Source organism: Bidens hawaiensis, unplaced genomic scaffold (genome assembly GCF_021521415.1).
Source record: "Bidens hawaiensis isolate Kalapana, Puna unplaced genomic scaffold, B.hawaiensis_p1.1 tig00029291_1, whole genome shotgun sequence".
In the NCBI taxonomy this organism is placed as follows: domain Eukaryota; kingdom Viridiplantae; phylum Streptophyta; class Magnoliopsida; order Asterales; family Asteraceae; genus Bidens; species Bidens hawaiensis.
The window spans coordinates 61,284-68,459 of NW_027494828.1; positions in this window are offsets into that span (position 1 = coordinate 61,284).

Below are 7,176 nucleotides of genomic sequence, written 5' to 3' on the forward strand. Positions count from 1 at the left end.
ATTCTTTCATAAATCAAATCATTTTATCAATCAATATATTTACTTAAGTTTTATGTGATCTTACCTAATCCCGAAACGTATAAACGATCAACTGAGCTAGGCTCGGAAAACGGTGAAACTGAGCCAAATCCAGTTTTAAACATTTCATAGTATACAACGTCACAATCTAAGACTATGGTCATGTTCTGGGCCTAACAGCTATACCCAGATTATCTATGCAGCCCGACTTAGCTTGAACACTGTACTAGTATTAACGATACGATACCGTTTATAGGAATCAGGCTATAAACGAGACATCTGACTATTTGATACGTGTTTTCTGTGCGAACTACGATAAGGTGAGTTTCACGACCCCCACTTTCTAAACTGTTTTATGAACTTTTGGGGTGAAAAGCATGTTTACATAAACTGATATACTTGAAAACGTGTGATGATGTGGATTATCTAAGTACTAACACTTGACAAGTCCCCACAAACACAAGTGATTAACTTCGTGTCGGTGACGTGTGGATAGTACTATCGGTTTGACAAACCCAACTGACAGAGCCGGAGGGGTATGCCGGAACATATGTAAACCCAGTTGCACCATGTCATTATATTTTTACATACTGCTATGTGGTGTTAGACATAGTACATACTTGGGGCAAAGTGGCTGTTAAATGCCAACGGGAGTGCATGGGCAGTGGAGGCCATGTGTTTTAGCTCGTTTCGGTTTCACTTGTGGCTTAGTATAATGCATCATACACAGACATATATACATACACACTGTAAACTTTACGAACTCGTGAACTGATTTCATTGATACTCGTGAAACTTGAAACTCACCAACTAGACGTAGTTGACCCGTTTTAACATGCTTTTCAGGTAAAGCAAAAGTGGAATGATTTTCTTACATGCTTGGTGTTAGGAAGAAAGTTGAATAGCTGTGAATAGACGCTGATATAATACTGTATAAGAAGCTCGTAAACCGGTTATGTGTTTTTCTCATCTAGTTTGTAAACTTAGTACCAACCCATGTATTATGATGTAAATTAGTTTATGAATTTCTTTATAAACAATGTTGTTGATACCAGTGTTATCTGTTACATTCCCGTATTACGCTTCCGCAACTACCTAGTCGGGGTGTGACAGAAGTTGGTATCAGAGCCATTGGTTATAAAGAATTAGGATGTCCCTTAGGATACCCTAAGATAACCGTAGGCTCGATTAACTCTGGGAATAAAATACTATTAAATAATATACACGAATGATTCTCGTGATGAACGCGAATGGACAAGTGGGTTATTATGGTCCGGAACGTAATAACGGACTTATTTGTACGAGGAAATTCGAGAAGAAGTCGATAAACAATCGAATAGGTAAAAACAGCAACATATGTGTATAAAATATAAAAATAAATAAATATTTGTGTATATAAACGATTATTTGTGCTTATGTGTATAAATACCTGCACGTATCTTACTATGATTAATATAGAAGGACACTATTCTTATTACTAACAATTGTGCAGGAATATGTCAAGATCTACTGATCGTTTACCTAATACCCTACCAACAGGGCCTGATGAGGAAGAGGAGGATCCGGAAGAAGAAACGGAGGAGGAACCAGAGGAAATAGAAGAAGGTGCAGATGCGGTAATTCCACGCGAGGTACCCGCGGATCAACCCGACTTATCGGGTTATCGTTGTGACACCTATCCCCCTAGGGAATCCGCTAGGAATGTTACAGGACAGGGAGCTACTAGTGCTTATCGTTCACCTGTTAGAGCACCCAGATCCCCTACTCCACCTGTACAACATACACCAGTACCCCCACCCACCATTAGAAACCGTCAGACTGCTCGCATTTCAGTGCGTCCACCTGAGCACACCTTTTCCCCACCTCGATCTACGTACCATAGGGGAGAAACATCGTGTGTCCAGGTAACCGAGATACCTATTCCTACTTGGGCTTTACCCGCCCCGGTACCCGAGCCACCTCGTCATTCTGATTCAGCATGGTTTGGTTTAGCAACTGATCAGCTCTTAGAACACTCACATTCGATAAATAGCCTAAACCAGCATAGACATGATATGTATGATCACATGAGGTATATGCAACAGGAAATCAGAATTGTGCAAAGATCCAGTGCTCACAGCCATGGGCGTCAGGATCGAGCGATGATACTACTGGGAGCGTGTTTAGCGGTTAATGCGGCCCTAGTGGCTGCTGTTGTTTGGTTGTGGCTCCATGTTGCAAAGAATGGATAGGACATAGTAATCTGGTCTTATGTATATAGTCTTTTGATATCCCAAGCAGCATTTTGTTACAGCGTGTTGGGCTGGCTTGGGAGTTGTTTGTGGTTTAGTACTATTTCAAGCACTGGCCCTTATCGGGTTAAGTCTACATGTCACTTAGTGACAAATTTTGATACGCATATACAAGCGCTGGCCTATACCAGGTTAAGCCTATGCGCTAATTTTGGATGCATATGTACAGTAATGATTATAATTAATACAAATGTGTTTTCTTTGGCATAGTTATGTGTTGTGAAATTGTAATATTGTAAAGTTGTGTTGATCATAGTGAAACGATATTGATTATTATATAATTGATTAATTTATAGAATGGCCCCGAAGAAAACAAACACTTTGTCTGAGGCGGAAGTGGCCGCAATGATTGCTCGTCAACTACAAGCAGTGATACCAACAATTGTAACACAAGTCACTGCAGGCATACGTGCTAATAATACTGTTAATCAACCTACGAGCACCACCACGGCCACTGTTAATACACCTCCGCCGGACACTAATGTAGCCCCGGGTGTTACTACCCCGGTGAATACTGATAATGTCATAAATAATAATAACACTCTCCCAACTATGAATGTCACTGGGAACCCAGAACCTGTTGTGCACCCTGATAATATCCCGAACCCTATACCGGTTGTTAACACAACTAACAATGATAATACTCGAACCAATACCGATAATAACAATAATAATAACCGAGAACCCCCGCGTCAGGAGTACTCATACAAGCAATTTACATCATGTAAACCGATTGAGTTTAAGGGTATTGAAGGACCTAACGGGCTGGTCAAATGGATAGAAAAGACCGAATCAGTAATTAATATCAGTGAGTGTCCACCGAACCGCGTGGTCAAATATGCTACCAGTATGTTTCTAGACCAAGCGCTGATGTGGTGGAACACGGTAGTCCAAATAAGGGGACAAGATGCTATTAATCGTATGTCATGGACTGAATTAAAAACCCTCATGCTAGAGCATTTTTGTCCTAAAAGTGAGATTCAGAGGTTGGAACACGAGTTATGGAATCTGGAAATGAAAGGAGCGGATCACGTGGGATACACGAATCATTTTAACGAACTGTCCCGCTTAGTTCCGTGGTTGGTTACACCGGAAGCAAAGCGAATTGAACGTTATATCTGGGGACTGACCCCTGCTGTGAGAAGTATAGTGAATTCAGTTGCCCACCCGACATTAGAAAGTGCTGTATCTCAAACGGGTGTCGTTACTTTTGATCTGATGAGAAGTGGAGTGATAAGGATGCCAGGTGAAACAACAAGTTTAAAACGAACTGATTATGGGACAAGAATACAAGGAAACCCTCAAAACAAGCGGACTCGTCCGAATACCCGAAGTTATGCCATGACCAGTTCTAATGTAAAACAAGAGGCCTATAAAGGGACATTACCGAAGTGCAGAAGATGTAACTTTCATCATGTGGGTGATTGCAAACCGGTCATTTGTCAAAAGTGTGGAAGAACGGGACACTATGCCCCCAACTGTAGAACCCCCACCAACACTGTTAACCGTCCACCGCAATCAACTCAACTCCCTCGACCTCAACCAACCCACCCACAACTCAACCAACAAACCCCACCTACCACGAACCTCCGTACCTGCTATGAATGTGGCAGTACGGAACACTTTCGTAGATACTACCCTAATTTGAACCCGAGTACAGTGAGAAGGCAGAACCAAGCACAAGCATCAACCTCCAACACAGCTAAGGGACGCGCGTTTGTATTAGGACCGGGTGAAGCGCGTCAAGATCCGAATGTGGTGACAGGTACATTCTTAGTTTCGGGTCAGTATGCTTCAGTTTTGTTTGATACGGGCGCCGATAGAAGTTTCGTATCTGTTAATTTCTTACCTTTAGAAAATATGCCGGTTAGTGAACTAACAAAACCATATACTATAGAACTCGCTAACGGTAAGTCTATACTTGTTAACCGAATAGTCCAAGACTGTTCCCTTATCCTAAACGACCACCCATTCCTTATTGATTTACTTCCAGTGGAATTGGGAAGTTTCGATGTTATAGTCAGTATGGACTGGCTATCTAAGTATAAAGCTGAAATTGTCTGTAAGGATAAGACCGTTAGGATACTTCTTTCGAATGATGAAGCTATGATTGTTCAAGGTGAGAAATCTGGTACGGTACTGCCTCTCATATCTCAACTTATGGCATTGAGATATTTACGCCAAGGTTGTACTTTATACTTGGCGAGCGTAGCAGTTAGGGAACCTGAGGAAAAACGAATGGAAGACATCCCAGTGGTACACGAGTATTCAGATGTATTCCCCGATGAGTTGCCTGGTTTACCACCGACCCGACAAGTTGAATTCCGTATTGACTTGATACCAGGAGCTGCACCCATTGCTAAGGCACCTTATAGACTTGCGCCTTCTGAAATGCAAGAACTGTCCAACCAGTTACAAGAATTACTGGACAGGGGTTTTATTCGCCCTAGTTACTCACCGTGGGGAGCACCAGTGTTGTTTGTAAAGAAGAAAGATGGGAGTTTTCGAATGTGTATTGATTATCGGGAATTGAATAAAGTGACTATAAAGAATAGATACCCCTTACCTCGAATTGATGACTTGTTTGATCAACTCCAAGGTGCGAAGTATTTTTCAAAAATTGATCTTAGATCTGGTTATCATCAAGTAAGAATTCAGGAAGAAGACGTACCAAAAACAGCTTTCCGAACTCGGTATGGTCACTATGAATTTTTGGTTATGCCGTTTGGGTTGACAAATGCACCTGCAGTGTTTATGGACCTCATGAACCGAATTTGCAAACCTTACCTTGACAAGTTCGTGATAGTATTTATCGATGACATTTTGATATATTCGAGAAGTAAGGAGGAACACGAACAACATTTGCGGGAAATCTTAAAATTATTGAGACAAGAGAAGTTATACGCAAAGTTGTCCAAATGTGAGTTTTGGCTACAAGAAGTGCAGTTTTTGGGACACATTGTGAACCATCAAGGAATCCAAGTAGACCCAAGTAAAATTGAGGCTATTAAGAATTGGCAAGTGCCTAAGTCACCAAGAGAAATTCGTCAATTCTTAGGACTAGCCGGGTATTATAGAAGATTCATTGAAAACTTTTCAAGTATTGCACAACCTCTAACCCTCCTAACTCAAAAAGATCGAGCATATGAATGGGGAGAAGAACAAGAAATGGCCTTCCAAACGTTAAAACAGAAGTTATGTGAGGCTCCAATATTAAGCCTTCCAGATGGAACTGATGAATTGGTGGTATATTGTGACGCATCTCGTAAAGGTTTAGGAAGCGTATTGATGCAAAGAAAGAAAGTAATAGCATATGCTTCCCGACAATTAAAAGTACATGAAAAGAATTATACGACCCATGATTTGGAATTGGGAGCAGTTATCTTTGCATTGAAGATTTGGAGACATTACTTGTATGGCACTAAATGTACCATCTATACTGATCACAAAAGCCTACAACACATATTCGATCAGAAAGAGCTAAACATGAGACAAAGGAGATGGGTAGAACTGTTAAACGATTATGACTGTGAGATTAAATACCATCCGGGTAAGGCTAACGTAGTAGCTGATGCTTTAAGCCGAAAAGACAGAATCAGACCATTAAGGGTACAAGATGAGGCCTTGAAGACAGATCAGCTAGAAAAAGAAGAACTACATGGAAATGAAAAGAATTTTGAGAAGAAAATCGATGAAGTATATTATTACAAAAACCGGGTCTGGATTCCAACACTTCATAAACTCCGAAAGCTGATTCTTGATGAAGCACACAAATCCAAATATTCTATTCATCCAGGTGCTGATAAGATGTATAAGGATGTTAAAGAATTTTACTGGTGGCCTGGTATGAAAAAGGATATAGCCGTGTATGTAAGTAAATGTGCAACATGTGCGAGGGTAAAGGCGGAATATCAAAAACCTTCGGGAATGTTACAACAACCCGAAATCCCACAATGGAAATGGGAACAAATTACCAAGGACTTTGTGACACACCTTCCTAAAACCGCTAGAGGACACAACGCAATTTGGGTAATTGTGGACCGATTAACCAAATCCGCACACTTTATTCCCATCCGTAACAACTACACTACCGAAAAACTTGCTCAAATTTACATCGATGAAATAGTATCTCGACACGGAGTACCTCTTTCGATTATTTCCGATCGAGACAGTCACTTTACTTCACATTTCTAGCAAGCAGTACAAGAAGCCTTGGAACCCGAATCGACCTAAGTACGGCTTACCATCCCCAGACTGATGGTCAATCCGAACGAACCATCCAAACCTTAGAAGATTTACTCCGTGCTTGTGTACTGGATTTCAAAGGGATTGGGATCAACACCTCCCGCTCATTGAATTCTCTTACAATAACAGTTATCACAGTAGTATACAAGCAGCACCTTATGAAGCTCTATACGGGCGAAAATGTAGATCACCACTATGTTGGACAGAAGTGGGTGATACTCAAATTTCAAGATCCGATTTAATTCAGGAAACCACCGATAAGATTCACCAAGTTAAACAAAAATTGAAAGCTGCCCGTGACCGACAAAAGAGTTATGCCGATGTTCGCAGAAAACCGTTATCTTTTGAAATAGGTGATAAGGTATTTTTAAAAGTATCGCCATGGAAAGGTGTTATAAGATTTGGAAAGACTGGTAAACTAGCCCCGAGATACATCGGACCTTTTGAGATTGTCGCAAAAATTGGTCCCGTAGCTTACCGATTAAAACTACCCTTAGAACTGAGCACTATTCACGACGTGTTTCATGTATCGAATCTGAAAAAGTGTTTGACTGATGAAACGACAATAGTACCACTGGAAGATGTTCAGATCAACGAAAAACTCAACTTCGTAGAGGAACCG